This window comes from Chlorocebus sabaeus, unplaced genomic scaffold (genome assembly GCF_047675955.1).
Source record: "Chlorocebus sabaeus isolate Y175 unplaced genomic scaffold, mChlSab1.0.hap1 unalloc_scaffold_279, whole genome shotgun sequence".
NCBI lineage: Eukaryota > Metazoa > Chordata > Mammalia > Primates > Cercopithecidae > Chlorocebus > Chlorocebus sabaeus.
The window spans coordinates 255,843-271,756 of record NW_027327569.1 but is presented as its reverse complement, the minus strand read 5'-3'; the positions used below and the strand labels follow the sequence as shown (position 1 = coordinate 271,756).

Genomic DNA, 15,914 nt, shown 5'->3' with positions numbered 1-15,914 from the left:
GTATTAATTTGTTGTAGAAAGCACAATTGCAATGAATCTGGTTGTGTATGTACGTGCTGACTTAGCGTTCATGGCAGCACTGTGAGGTGGGCATTGTTCCTGAAGGAAGGATGGATGGGCAAGTCGGGGCTTAGATACGGGACTTGTGGGCAGTCACTGTTGTCCCATGACTGAGATCAGGCCTGTCTGTCGCCTGTACCCTGAACTCTTAACACACGAACGAGCAAGTGTCAAGAGTCGGTGCTCGAGTGTGATGTGGCCTGTGGTGTGTGCCTCTCAGGCTTGCTTTGGCTCGGGGTAACAGGGCAACAGCTCCGTCCCTCGTGCGGCTGCCTGGGAGTCCCAGGAGAACCCACTGATACCGTTTATAAATGCCAGACATTGAACGTTCTCCTTGGTACCAGCACATCTGGAATCGGACAGTGCAGTTAGATTCTCGGCCAACAAACCTGTACAGGAGTGTGTGAACTCTGCCTTTGCTTCTCCCGGACAAAGGTGAATTCCTGGTCACTAGTGGATGGCAACAGGTGTGGCCTCAGGAGCAGCACGGAGACAAGCACCCGGGTGCAGGAAGAGCTTCTGCAAGAGGGGTCGGGGAACGTGACAGACGCACGTGCGAGTTTAGCTGCTATCGTAGGGGGTATGGGGTGGGTGAGACCAGATTTTCTCATTGTTGCCCCTTTCTGAAAAGGACCCTGAATTGACTTCTCTGTGGCTCCTCGCACCTCCTTGTCAGGTTGGAGGAGACTGGTCCCCTGGCTCAGGCCCTGCTTGCGGCAACACGGAAGCTGCTGTTGCTTGCCCTGCCCTCCCTGTGACGTCCTCTGTGCTGTTGTCCGGGAACAGTTCTGTTGAGCAAGCTTGGACTCTGCTCCCTTCTGCTCTTGGATTTCATGTCTGGAAGGCTTGTGTTCTTTCCTGATTTTTGATGATGCTGAGCTATGATTTTGCAAGGATCAGACGTGCCCATACAGGGAGAAGCTCCTTTGCAACTTTAACATCTTGTCGCTCTCAAGCAGAGCTTGCTATGGAAGTTGACAGACTCCTGTGTTTTTGTTTTGGCAGAAACTGAATTTCAGTCCTAAGACAGCTTCAGCACACTTGATCCTAGCTCTTCTCTCTCACTGCTCCCCTCGTGTGTGGCAGAAATCATATGCCCTGAAGTTTACCAGTCCCTTCATTTGAAAATCAGTTAATGTATGCGATCCTCATGAGAATTTTACTTTTTATAAAAGCAATCGCGAAGACTGGGTTTTGTGAAACCAGTGTTTTATGTGTATATTACTTGCACTCACAATATACTTTGTCTTCTAAATATTTCATGTTTCAGATTAGCACTGGAATCATGCCCTGGAGTAGTTTTGCTTTTCTGCTTTTATTTTTGGCTAAGGTAAAGTTGAGAACATTGTGATATTAGGTGTAGTGAGCCCTTTTAGCTGCTTCTATGTCTGTTTTCCTTTAAGCCAGAACCAGCAGACGGATACCAGTTTGTGAGCACCTGGCATCTCCCAGGCCTTTTCTGGGTCTTCCCTCCACTGTCTCGTGGACAGAACAGTCACTCGTGGAAGGTGAACCTGAGAATCTGTGCGTGGAATTAAGTAAATGTCATAGCTCTCTTCTGTGATGAACTGAATCACATTAAGCCCAGTAAATTGTAACAGCAGGTTTTGCACATACAAAGCATTGAACACCAGGACAGGTAACCAGGCTGCGACACTTCTGGTCCTGCACAAGACCTCCGGTATCACAGCACATTTAACAAATTGGCTGCATTGAGTGTTTGAAAACGTTGTGTATGTACCATGTCCGTGATTTTCGAGGGCCTGGATAAACACCTCTGTGGTTATAGCAATCTTGATAGATGGGAGCTTAAGGTTAGTACTGGGGCAGACTGTGTTTTAAAGAATCAAGGTCTCTCGAGTATGTTTTGGTTTTTCCATGAAGAAGAAAGATGTTAGCTGTTCTTTCCTGGACTGTGGCTATCAGAGTGCCCCACCACGGTCACTCACACGTTTACTTCATTTCCATTTAACCGGGCTGGACTTGGGCCAGAGTACTTCGGTTGTCAAATGTTATATGAGGCTGAGGAATTGTCTTCTGCTTCATCGTTGGCATATGGAAATACTGTTTTTCAAAGCATACTCTACTTTCTTATTTGTGTTTATATAAAATAATAGAATGGTTATTTTAACTGTGCAGTTTCCTATGCTTGCTTATTTAATTGCGGAAAGATAATGGTTTTATTTTGCTAAAATCTGTGCTAGGAATTGTGCAAAATCTTTGTGAAATACCCAGTTTACTAGCTTAAGTTACAGATATTTGTATAGAAAAGAAAAAGCCTATTGCTAAAAGGAACATTGTCTTTATCGATGCAAAAAGTTTTAGGCTTATTGGCCGTGTAGTCAGTAAAATGCATCAGAATGTGGCGAAAATTGAGAAAAGCGTTGAAGTTTTAAAATCTGCTATGCAGTTTTCTTCAACTCCCTTGCAAGATACTTAATTTGAATAAAAGACAGAATAAAGTGTTCCCATTGAGGAAAGTGGCAGGAGGACTGTTCAGAATGTGTTCTGAATCTGAGCACTCCTGCCACGCTCGTCTGTGATGTGATGGTGTCCATGGTATCACTTTTACAGAACTTTAAGAATGCTGCTTCTGTGAATAAAATACATTTATTCTTAGCATTTCAGTTTTGAGTTTTGAGAAGTGTAAAACGTGTTAATGCTTTCTTTCCCTTACAGAATTTCCTTGTTCTTTTTTTTTTTTTTTTTTAATGCCTACAAGACTCTGAAGCACATTAATCACTTAAAAAGAAAAGAAAAAAAAAAGGGCCAGGCGTGATGGCTCACGCCTGTAATCCCAGCGCTTTGGGAGGCCAAGGCGGGTGGATTGCTTGAGCCTGGGAGCTTGAGATCCAGGGAACCAGCCTGGGCAACCTGGTGAAATCCCGCGTCTACTGAAAACACACAAATTAGCTGGGCGTGATGACTGCACACCTGTAGTCCCAGCTACTCCAGAGGCTGAAGAGAATTGGTTGAGCCTGGGAGGCGGACCTTGCAGTGAGTGGAGATCATGCCCTTGCTGTCAAGCCTTGTTGACAGAGTTTGGACCCTGCCTGATAAACAGCAACGTTCATAACGTATGGGTGAACTGCCCGGCTGCTCTGTCTAGAGTAGAATAAATCCAATTACGTTTTTGTCTTTTATTAGCATTGAAATTGTCTTAATCATCCCTTTGTTTTCATTACATTGTAGCAATATATTGCTGCTTAGAGTCTGGAACAAGTAGGCTTCTCTGGATCAGGTTCTTACTGGATTGCTAAAACTTAGAATGATTTTTCCCCTCCTTGGATGTGACTTATAGAACTTTGCCTTTTGAGGTGATGTGTTGCATTTGATAGCGGACACAGGAACGCCCAAAGAATTCACTTACGGGGCTAAAATGTACGTACTTTGTAGTGTTTCCCTGCTAGAATGAAAACGGTACCTCTCATATGGGGGTCGATGATGCTATTTGCTGAAAACATTTTAAATTGTATTTATTTTAATTTTTTGAGACAGAGTCTTGCTCTGTCGCCCAGGCTGGAGTGCAGTGGCACGATCTCGGCTCACTGCAAACTCCACCTCCCAGCTTCACGCCATTCTCCTGCCTCAACCTTCTGAGTAGCTGGGACTACAGGTGCCCACTGCCACACCTGGCTAATTTTTTTATTTTTGGTAGAGACGGGGGGTTATCACCATGTTAGCCAGAATGGTCTAGAGCTCCTGACCTTGTGATCCACCTGCCTCGTCCTCCCAAAGTGCTGGGATTGCAAGTGTGAGCCGCCGCACCCGGCCGAAAACATGTTTCTTGACTGCCTCAGTCCTCATTTGGGTAGTCTGTTCTTTGTAGGACATGCAGGGAGTGGGGACATCTTGAGTCTTGAAAGGCGCGCTCTGTGAGATGGGAATCTTCTGGCTGCTTTAATCACATTTAATGTGATTTAGGGAATCCTGCCGGTTGTCATTTACTGGAGAGCGCAGTTTCCTGGCTGCCCTGGTCTTTGAGGGGAGGGAGACTGAGGGGTCATTTTCCCACCTGGACCAGTGTGTTTATTAAACCTGGCTTGTGTATCATTTGGATCTTTTTATGAAGGAAAAGCCACATCTGTGACTTTCAGATGAGTGGAAGTCATGTTAAAATATACATATATATATGTATGTGTGTGTGTGTGTATGTGTGTATAGGCTACTATGGAGAAATTTTGTCCTTGTGACCTGTGAATACAGTCACAGGAGAGCAGAATGTTCACGGTGTGGGTGCCTACAGTGGACATGCAGAGTCACATTCTTCACTAGTATTACGTTAAAAAGTGACAAATAAGAGAAAAATATTTTGCTCATTACAACCTTGGTAAGAAGCTGGCAGCACTCTTGTTTTTGGAGGGGTGTGAAGGGAATATTGAGAAAGTGTCATCAACATTAGACTCACCCACTCTGCAAATCCTGTGCCAGCTGGAGTGAGGACCCCGTGATGGAAACATGCACCCCTCTGCCCGGAAGGAGTTGAATCTTTGTAGCGCTCAGGATGCATGGTTCATCTCTATATAAAGGCAGAATGTGAAACCGTGGAGGCTGAGAGAAGCGATGTGGTTAGCAAGTATGAGTGAGACGTTTGGGACTTGTTAGCACCTGGCGTGTGTGCAGCACGCTTTGCTATCTGCACATGTGTGATCCTCAGAACACTGGCGTCTGGAGCCGTGGGGGCTGTAGAGGGCCCCAGCTCCCGGCGAGCTGAGGAGTTCCCTGTTACCACCAGGATAACAGTGATTTTGAAGGCTGTCACTCAATCCCAAGTCCTGGAAGGGGCTCCTTTCAGAGAGGAAAACACCCCAGAGCCTCGGGCAGAATTCAGTGATTTTTCTTATAATGTAGCTTAGATTTCGCAAACATGAAACCAAGAACATATTTCAGAATGCTTATGATTCTTTTGTAACCATGGAAACAAAGTAATTTGCAGTCGATGGACAGTTTGCGGAAGCTGAACTGCCCACATCATGAGCACGGCGCTCTCCCTACCGCCCTGGGCCTTGCTCCGGTTTGCTGGGGAGGCTTTGCAGGGCCTCTTGGCTGGGATACCTCTCTCATGTCCCATGTTGCTACCCCTGGTCACAGCCATACTGCTGGGCACCTGCGCCTTGAGGACACTGAGTGGACACGGAGCCGTGGGGCAGCAGTTGGTCAGGAGGTGGCATCCACATGGTCCGAAACAGGTTTCTGTTCATTAAGAATGATCATTGCAATAGAAACAGAGTGAAAGAAAACTCTACTGACCTGAGAATGCGTCAGCTGAGTTGCATAGGGAAGTGCAGTGAAGAAGGTGAGGGCTGAAAGGAAATGAGGGAGGGAGAGGAAAGGAGAGAAGGGAAGCGAAAGGGGCAGGGCAGATGGGAGTGAAGAGGGAGATGTGGAGGAGGAAGAAGAGAGAGAGCGGTGGGCAGGAGCCTGGGAAATGTGTCCCAGAGCCGGTTCCTGACCGTCGTGGGTGTGTCAGAGCTGATCTTCCAGGAGAGGTGGCCTGGGAGGGCTGACCCTTAGGAAGTGAGGGCCGGGGGGAGCTGATTTTTTGGCCCTCAGCGGGGCTGTTGTTGTCCTGAGATACAGTGGATGGTTTTCCTGAAGAGGTCGTCTGCACAGCCACCGTTTGCTGCCAGGTTGGAGAGAGAAGTGCTCCTCCCCATGGGTTCTTTCTATTTTGTGGATTTTTCCCAGTTTACCTGAGCAGCCTGTCAGTGGAAATGTCGGGGATTACTAACATGTCTCCATTCTACAGAGCAGTCGACCAACTTCCGATCCTGTAGTTGTTGGGGGCACCATTCCCGTCCTGTCAGTGCCGGCCTAGCGTGGAAGCCGCAGCCCGAGGCGCTGGGAAACCTGCGGGGCTCTCGCTGCCGGGGTTCTGATGGGAGTCGTGCACTGGAAGAAAGATGTCCTTAGGGCAGAGCCTGGCGAGGAGGGAGTGCTGCTGTTGCAGCAGTACATGGAATTTCAAATGACAAATGAGACAGGCTTTTAATTATGACCAGAGTCCTATGCTCTGCGTTTCTTCAAATGGAAATGTTGTGCTGAAATGAATTTGCTGTTAATCGGTTGCCTCATGCAAGACGCAAGACGGAGGGCTGGGAGCAAAGTAGAATGTGGACTTCTCTACAAAGCTTCCTCCTCTCAGACTATAATCAGTTGCATGGTGCTACACAGGAATACGTGAGAATTCATGTGAGAAAGGTGATGGGTGCAGACCTGTGTGACCGGCAGGTGTGGGGGTAGGTTTGAGAGAAGCTTTTGGCTGAAGTGGTGTCAGGTGCAGGTGCTGAAGTGTGATGTCTGTCTGGATGGAAGAGCACACGCCTCTGGGCTGCGGGAAACAGATAAAGGAGGAGGTGAGCAGACGTGAGTCGTGTCTTAGGAATGGTAGCAATTCAGGCAGACCCAGGATCAGGCTCCCACGGGGGAGGAGTGGATATCAGGACCCAGGGAACGTGGGGCGGGGGTCATGCCCAGGCCTCTGCGGGTCTTGCTCTTGTGTCAGCAGGGCCCTGTGCTTGCCCTCCTTAAAACTTTCCTGATCCATAAAATGGGCACGACAAAATCCACCTTGTGACACTGAAGCTTAAATGAGATGATGTACATGGTGTCTTCCTTCCCTTCCTGACATATCATAGACTCACAGCTATGGTAGCAGCGACAGACTGGATGGAATGCTGGAGCCGCTTTGCGTCTGGTGAAGCCATATGGATTTGTGCAGTGCTGGCGACTGTCTGAAAGCCTTTGGTCATGGAAGTGGCAGCCTGGAGTGGCTCTTGGCATACTTGAGTCTGTGGAGTGCAAGGTTGACTGGAGCTCCGAGGCCATTGATACTATCCAGGGGTGAGCTGATGAGGCCCTAAAACATGGGGGAAGGCCGAGAGGACTTGGCTGCCAGAAGCATTGTAGATTTCTGGCTTTGAGAACTTGCTGACTTATGGACATAGGAAGGTAAACCCAGATGGCTCCAAAATTGTAAGTCCAGAAGAAAGGTGGGGAGGGTACAATTGCTGACTAGGTCATGGTTGCCCTGTCCCTTTGTTTCTGGCCATCGTTTCTCCTCCCTCCCCCTGCCTTTGTGGGCTGGAGGGCCTGAGCCTGCACAGCGGTGTATTTCATGATGACAATGGCCGATTATTACCCTGCAGTAAGAAGTCTCTCCATTTTATTTGGCAGCAGTAGTTAAATAAATTTAAGGAGTGATGGTGTAGTAGTATTTGTTTTGTTTGTGCTTTTTTTTTTTTTTTAGTGTCATTTAACTGAATGTTATTTCCAATTTCGCTGATCACTTTGAGAGGCCAAAACATGCTTTGATTTGTTATTTTGTGTTTGAGCTAGTTTATTGCCTCACAGGAATGCCAATTCTGTTGTCACACATCTTTAAGTATCTCAAATTGTGTTACTATAATACTTAGCTGAATTACCTCCCTTATTTTGGCTTTTAAAAATCTAAAATCTGTGTGAAACACACGATGGTGCATCTCCATTGAGGGTTGTTGGGAAGTGTGACTTTTCCTGGCATGCTTGAAAATCAGTGACATTATTTTATAGAAACACTTTGTAACTGACACCAAAGCTAGAAGCTCCTGTAAAGGGCAGAGTAGGCAACATGTTATACTTTGAGGGCCACAGAAGTCTCTGCATATATTTCTTTTGTTAAAACTTCAAAGTGTAAAAATCACTTCTGGTTCCCTGGCCAAGGCTCAGTCGGGGATCATGGTTTGCAGACCCTTGACAGCAGCTTAGCTGAAAACTGGTCTCCCATGCAGTGAGCAGGAGCCCACCTCATTGCTTCAGCCAGAAAGATGCTGCCCTCATGCTGGAATTTACTTCAAACAAACTTGAAAGCTCTGGCACCGCTGCTCATTTCCATACTGTTGCAGGCTATCTAAAATACGGAGGATGCCTTGGCGTTTTGATTTTGTTACTCCTCTGGAAGGGCTCTGAGATGGCTCATCGCGAGTTAGACATTTGCAGAAATGATCAAGCAGAGCTGCAGCCATCTTGCAGATCAAGTGAAGTTTTTTCTGAAAGCTTGTTATAGGCTTAAATTTCTGATCCCGTTCCATCCACTGATCTTGTATGATTGGTTTCTTTTTGCACCCATTTGGGTCTGTGAAGCATCTCCCCACCGTTGTAGAACTTTAGCTGTGATTTCATGCGTGAGTCAGTATCCTCACTCCTCTTCTGTGAGGAGAAAGCGCTGTAGCTCCTGCGTGGTTTCCGGCCCCTCCCTGCACGTGGATGGATTGGGAGGTATTTGTGGTGTGTGAACTTGCTACCCCCAGAGGCTCCTTGTTCACTCCCCTGGACCATACTCTTCCCTACTCCCATGGACTGCACTCCTCCCTCCTGGTTCATTCCCCGGAACACATTCCTCCCTCCTCCTTCCTGGCTCACTCCCCTGGACCACACACCTCCCTCCTGGTTCACTCCCTGGACCACACTCCTCCCTCCTGGTTCATTCACCGGACCGCATTCCTCCGTCCTCCTTCCTGGCTCACTCCCCTGGACCACACACCTCCCTCCTGGTTCACTCCCTGGACCACACTCCTCCCTCCTGGTTCACTCCCTGGACCACACTCCTCCCTCCTGGTTCACTCCCTGGACCACACTCCTCCCTCCTGGTTCACTCCCTGGACCACACTCCTCCCTCCTGGTTCACTCCCTGGACCACACTCCTCCCTCCTGGTTCACTCCCCTGGACCACACTCCTCCCTCCTGGTTCACTCCCTGGACCACACTCCTCCCTCCTGGTTCACTCCCTGGACCACACTCCTCCCTCCTGGTTCACTCCCTGGACCACACTCCTCCCTCCTGGTTCACTCCCTGGGCTGAACTCCTGCCTCCTGTTTCACTCGCTTGGCCGAACTCCACCCTCCTCCCTCCTGGTTCACTCTCCTGTGTCCCCACGCCTCTCTCCTGGTTCACTGCCCTGGGGCCTCATGCCTCCCTCCTTGTTCACTCCCCTGAGCCCCCACTTCTCCCTCATAGTTCACTCCCCAGGGCCCCCACTCCTCCCTACTCCCCTGGGCCACATTCCTCCCTCCTGGTTCACTCCCCTGGGTCCCCACTCCTCCCTCTTGGGGGCGTGGTAGTTTCTGCTGTGCTTGTGCCAGCACGATAAGGCTGAGTGGCAGCTCCAGGGCTATGGCTGCTCACGCAGCTGTGGCGTTAGTGCAGAGAACTGCGGGGATGCAGCTGCCCTTGTTGTGATGCTTTGAGTGTCACAGTCGGTATGGGAAACTGGGTGGGACGTGGATGTCCCAGGAAGGGACAGGAGCCTCCCCTCAGCCTCTGTCAAACACTTCTCAGCCAGGCATGGTGGCTCATGCCTGTAATCCCAGCCCTTTGGGAGGCCGGGGTGGGTAGATCACCTGAGGTCAGGAGTTGGAGACCAGCTTGACCAATGTGGTAATTTTTGACACATTAAGGATTAAGGAAAATGACTCACTCGTTTGCCTTGCTTTTTAATTGATGATTGGTGTAGCCCAGTAGTCTGAACTTGTTAAGCAACCATTCTTACTGAAAGACTAATGTTTAAAAGTCTCTTCCTCTGGACACGTCTTTGGCTGCTGTAATCAAATGCAATGTAATCAAATGCAATGTAATCAGCACTGGTTAATGGCTTTCCTTGTTTGGCTAACAAATGCTCCTCAGAAACTTTGGTTTCTTGTTATTTTCATTTATAATTATGTTTTAAGCCTTCTAATTTTTCTAGCTTTCCTGCGAGTTGGGAATAATTGTGATGGGTGCTTAGTTTGGGATGTTGACGTATACTCTATGCCCAGCTACTATGCCATTGTGTGAACACTGATTTGTCACTTTCTCATGAAGACTGATTTCCCCTAGTTTGGTAAATTCTATTAATTTTAAGGAAGGGGGTGGAATGCAACTGCTGTTAGGAGGCTCTTTTAACGATCGGGGAAATGTTGCCATGATTATTACCGTTACAGAAGGAACATAAAAATACGTGCTGCCTTCAGTCATGATGAATATGTAAGTCCGCGTCTGTGACTGCAGAAAACAGCAGCCCCAAATCTTAAAATCGTGTGGATGCACCAAGCCCATGTGCAGGGCACTGTGGAGCAGCCTGGGTTAGCTGAAGTTGGCCCACAAGCCCTGAGGGATGGTGTCTGAGTTATGATAAGGCTCTGACTTGGGATTAAACAGACCTCCAAATACTGTGATATTCTAAACAAAGGCACAATACTGCCCAGGGAGCCCAGTGGGCACCTGTAGGCAGTGTAGGTGAGAAAATGTTCCAAAGAAGATTCCTGCAGCTCAGCTAGGAGGATTCTGTAAGGCAGTAGACACATCAGTGTTCATATGGGAGTGTTGAGCTATATTCATTCCTTTTAAGCAGCCAGGCTTGTGTGTGTTTTTAGGGGCACTCACATGGTGCCCCTTCCACCCTCACTGCTGGTTGTGCCTGTTTGATGTTGCGGATTTCTGTGTTAAGTGTGTCCACTCTCCAAATGTATCTCTGTCTCTAGAATATTTTAGAGTAGACCATTTATTGTTTAAACGCTTGCATTTAGTGAGGAAGAAATCTTTAAAACGGGCCATACAGACCCTGCTATAAATGTTGAACAATGGAATGTGTAATGTTTAACACGTAGTGTTTAAAGTAGAAGACAGTTTAATTTAGAAATCCTGTTGGAATGCCAGTTTAAATTACCACCATCCATATGCATATGGAAAAGAATGAGAGTGAATGTACAGAAATGGAATTGTCTCTATTTTGTAGAGATTCTGTAATGTATCAGGTACAAGCCTCACTTCATGATTTAAATGCATGAAGCTGAAATTACAAAACTTGACAAAAACATGCCTTTGAATAGTGAGCCTTTATCCTCCTTGAAATAGTGATTCATTCACTAAAATGTCCACCTGCAACTTTGTCAAACACATTTGTTGCATTAGTTCTCAAGTGAGCTCAGTTTTCCAGACAGGGATATGATTATTGCTTAAAGTTTGTCCTGATGATGTTGGTGAACAGGGAAAATCCTATGATGTGGATCCTCTGCGTGTGTTACACATCAGATGCGGCCTGCCCAACCCTCTGCCTGTAACTGGGAACCTTGACTGTCGGGATCATTGTAGAGAACCTTGAGGAAAGCAAAACAAAGAGCCTCTGGAGTAGCAAAAGATGTAGCTGATTTCATGCAGTAAAACTTACACATTTTTCTTTAAAATGCATCCTTCAGAACCTCAGTTTGCTGATTATTTTAGAATCACTGTAGTCTGCTGACAGCAGTCGTGGGAACAGGTGCGTGGCCTGGCTGGTGCAGGAGGGTCTCAGAGCGGAGCCACACTGCTGACACCAAAGGAGGGACTGGAGCCATCACGCTCGTGACTCGTGCAGATGGCCTTGGCTGACCTCCAGAAGAGGAAACGTCAGTATCCAAGGAGGAAAAAGTCTATTAATTTCATGAGTGTTTGCCTTCACAATGGCTACAACCCTGAGTTTGTGGCACCTGCTGTCTCTGGAATGAGGAGTCTTCCCTTCCTGGCAGATAAGCTCTAGATGGGAACAGGAGCTGTGGTTGCTGGATTGAAGAGGTTTCCTTCTTGGGGAGGTGGCCTTTGAGCCTGACATGAAGGAAGCTGTGACTGGCGGGAAAGGGCCTTGGAGACAGTGTATTTACCAGGAGGGTCGGTGACTGAGAACCATCCTGTTCCGAGTGTTGCCATTCTGGTTCTAGAGTAAACTTGGGGAGAAACAACAGCCAAAAGCCTCGAGAAATATTCTGTGATGTTGATCACGTTTGGTAGATTTGTTGCTGAGACTCTGAAATGAGAAGCCCGGGAGGTGCAGGTCTATCAGGCCGTGGGACGTGGGACAGTTGCTGCTTCAGGGGTTGGAGTCCCCGTGCCAGAGGCTCACTCCTGCAGAGACTTTTGCACAGTGGGCAACTGCTGCCTCTGGTTGACTGTGAGTCCCCCAGATGAATACCCATGAAAGGTACCATGTCAGTAAAGAGTCAAACTCTGTGAAGCATTTGGAGATTTATTCTGAGCCAAATGAGTTACCATGGCCCTTGATACTACCCTCAGGAGATCCTACGAACGCATTCCCGAGGTGGTCAGAGCCCAGCCTGGTTTTATAGCTTTTAGGGAGACACGAGACAATCGATCAAATAAATGTAAGATGCACATGGGTTTGGTCTGGAAAGGTGGGACAACTGGAAGCAGGGGTGTCCAGGTCATAGGTAGATTCGAAAATTTCCTGATTGACAGTTGGTTAAGAGAGTTGTCAGATAAGGGGTTGTGGAGACCAAGGCTTTGTCATGTGGAGGAAATCCTCCAGGTAGCTTCGGAGAGAATAGATCGTAAATGTTTCTCATCAGACTAAGAGTCTAAGTTCTGTCTAATTCCAGAAGGGAGGTGGGGTGATGAGGCAAGTCCGACCCCCCAGCGATCATGGCCTGGACTAGTTTTTCAGATTAGCTTTGGAATGCCCTTGTCAAAAGCCGGGGCTGTTCAGATGGCCAAGGGTGCTTCAAATTCTAATGTTTTCACATCCAGAAAGTGATTGTGTTTTTTTCTGTGGATGACAGCTAGTGTGGTAATTAATATTTTATTAGCAGACTAATTTGAAAGTCAATGTGTTTTCAAGTGTGTTAATTATTAAATCATCAACAAACAGAGAAGGGCTTACTTTGAAACCAGCCTGAGACTCAAGAGGCTCGGCAAAGAAAACGATGGACTTGGGAGAACTGATTCACGTGTTTACTGCGCCAAGTTTCAGGCATTATGAGAAGTCTGTGCTGATACATTGTGACTTGAGAACTTAAATCTTTTTTTTCCTTTAAACGGTCAGCATTTCTGTCTCCTGTGTTTTGTCTTCCTGCTGTGGAGCACTTTAGGTTTGTGTTCACGTGGCGTTGTTCCCTGAACCACCGGCTTTGCGGCTCCTCCGTCCTGTCCGCCTTGATCGCGTCTTCCCCGCCCCGTGGGTTTTATCCTGAGGACTGTTCTCCGCTGTGTGGAGTGGAGGATCAGTGGACAATGGCTTTACCGACTCATTTTCTATGTAGCTCCCAGTTTCTCAAAATCATAATTGTCTTGGATTCCCTGTGAAACTGGGAGTCAGGCCTTGGGCACAGTGCTGGGTGGCCTTGGGTGCAGTACTGGCGCAGGAGGGAGAGATGAGAATAGGAAGGACGGGTTTGTCAGGGGAAGGAACCCTTTGCCGCATTCCTGTGTCTGTTTTAGGTTAAAGATGAATGGCCGGGTGGTGGGTGTCTCACCTGCTGTGGCTGGACCTCGCTGTACTGAACCCTGAGCAGGGGCTCCAGGAGCTGCCTCCTGCCAGGCCGGGGCCACAGGGCTGGGCTGCTGCCTGTGGGGTGGGTTGTGAGGGCTCGTGCCAAGTTGCAAGGGACTGCACTGCTCCTGTGTGACCTGAGGGGCATGGGGGAAGCTGGTCTGTGCTCGTTACCTGGGAGAAGTTGAGCTCACCTGGGCCAGAGCCTCTGTGGAGGTATTAAGGCAGAGGCCTGGAATTCCTGCTTTCCCCAGACAGCAAGAAAGCTCAGTGTTGCACCTGCTCTGAGATGCCCTCAGCAGCCATATATAGTTGACTTGAACATGAGGGAAGGTGCCAATTAACCCGGCTCTGTGGAGAGCATTGAGGAGTCCAGGCCCTGGGCCCCGGGCTTTGTAATATGTTCCTTCCCGAACAAAAAACAACAAAAGATCCCTGTGGCTGATGCCGACTGCGTGGGGTAGGACATGCCGAGCTTGCGTGGGGCTTGCCCCTGAGTTTCCTTGGTGCTCCTCCCAGCCCCCACGGACACCAGCCTTTCCAGGCCGAGGCTTGTCCTGTTTAGACCCTCGTTGGTGGGGTCTGTGGTCCTGGATCGAGGGCCCAAGCACTTCTTTCATGATTATAAATGATTCACCAGAGACGCACGGCTGCCCCCAAACATCTCACGAGCATGAGATACAGCCAGTGTCGCCGCCGCAAGCTCATAATTCTCGTGGAAAGAGGAAATTTTACTTTTAATGTGCTCGTGAGACTCAGATGCAAATATTTAATTCCCGTTCAACTTTCAAGACCTTGAGAACCTCTGAGATTCCTTGAAAGCTGTTTCTTTGCCCCACGACTAACTCTCTTGTGGAAGGAGGCTGGGGTCGTCCGCGGGGTCTGGGGTCCTGCTGCGTTCTCCAGGATTCCTTAGGTTTTCAGCAGGTGGAGCTGATTGACTCTGACATTTCCATTATATTGTTCTTGTGTTGCCTCAGTTAACTTAGAATAATCAGTATTTACCAGAAATAATTGATGGCGAGATGGGAATTATTGGTGATTCCCTGACATAGACAGCCTGTATAGATAAGTGTGTTACACAGTGTCTGATTTCTGAGATGTTGGTCCAAACCTTCTCAGCAACACACTTTGAAGGGTAGATTCCTGTGCAGGAGAAGCTGCTTTTCCCCGAGACGCGGTGGTGGCCCCTGCACTAGCATGGCAGTGTGGGTCTGTGACTGGGCAGGGCTGGACATGCTCCTGTCCGCCCCGGCGCGGGGCACCCACCTCCGCACCACATGTTTGTCGAGGGTTGCCTGCCTTTGTTCCCCCAGCTCGAACTCATAGAATGGTATACCTTCCTTGACACATTCCTGCATAGAGATGATTAGATCTGGGGGCTGAATCTCAATCTGACATGCATGTAGGTAAATTATTCACGTAAATGACTTGGGTCCTCCACGTTCAGGCTCAGGAGGCGCGAGGTGGGTTTGGAGACAGCTGCCTGGCCTCAGGAAATTTCTCTCAGGGCCTGTTTCTTTCTCTAGCAAAGTAAATGATGCCTACCTCACGGGGCTTGACACACGCTCAGTACTCAGATGCTGTCTGGTCTTTATTATAGTTAGTATTTGGGGAACAGCGTGGCTGGTAAGAAAATGCATTATCTTTACAATTTATAGAATGTCACACAAGGCAAGCGTGAAACCGGGACTCTACCCTAATCTGAAGATGCTGGTGCTTACTCTTCTCCTTAAGCATTTTGTTGTCATTCTGGCGTGTGTCAGCCAAGTCATATGACGGCACCGCATGCGTGATGCCAGCTCAGTTACCTTGGAACGGGGAGCCTGAGGCTGCCAAGGAGCATCCCTCCTGCCTCCAGCCTTCGGCGGTTTCTCTCTCTCCTTCCCTCTGTCCCTCCCTATCCCCCACTCCTCCTTACCACTCCTGATCCTCTCCCTAGCCCCCTCACTTACTCTACAACAGACACCCAGACTTTGACAAATCGCAGCTGGGCCTATTTATCACTCGGCTGGGAAACCAGAGGGAAAGGGGCCCAGTTACTACAAAAATAGAGAATTGAAATAGAATGTGAGCTACTTTTGCGTATTTTTTATTTTAATCTGAATATAAAAGGCAAGTATCAACACAAAATGGGTGCTAACTGTGCCACACAGCTCCAAGTCTGCCTTGTCAGGGCTCTGTGGCTTCCCACGCCCTGGCCTTCTCTATGAGCGTCTGGACATGCCGTGGCTGCGAAAGGAGCATTCAGTTATGGTCCTTTGAATGTTGCAGAGTCACGTTTAATAAAAATCTTCACGTTTACCCACAGCCAAGTCTTCATTTAATAACAGGTACTGCAGGTCTCTGGGTGGGCCTGAGCCTCTGTTTTAGAAGCAGCCACACCATCCCTGAGGGGCAGGTCTGTGTGGGCTGGCAGGCGGCTTGGTCCTTGGAGCACAGGGTGGACCTAACCCAGTCCTGGCATTGGGGGGGCCTTGCAGTTCTAGAATGTAGTGATGCAATCTGTGGCATAAATAAAAAGCCTCATGTGCCCCCATGAGAAGCTGGGGCTTCCCCTCAGTACTGTGGTGTGCTGTGT

At 48.4% G+C, this 15,914-nt stretch overlaps 1 long non-coding RNA gene across 8 annotated transcripts in view; it reads left to right on the top strand.

Annotated features, from left to right (window-relative positions):
* The window catches only part of LOC119623598 (uncharacterized), a 164,544-nt gene that overhangs the window by 77,147 nt on the left and 71,483 nt on the right, over nt 1-15,914 (top strand). The window lies entirely within an intron of this gene.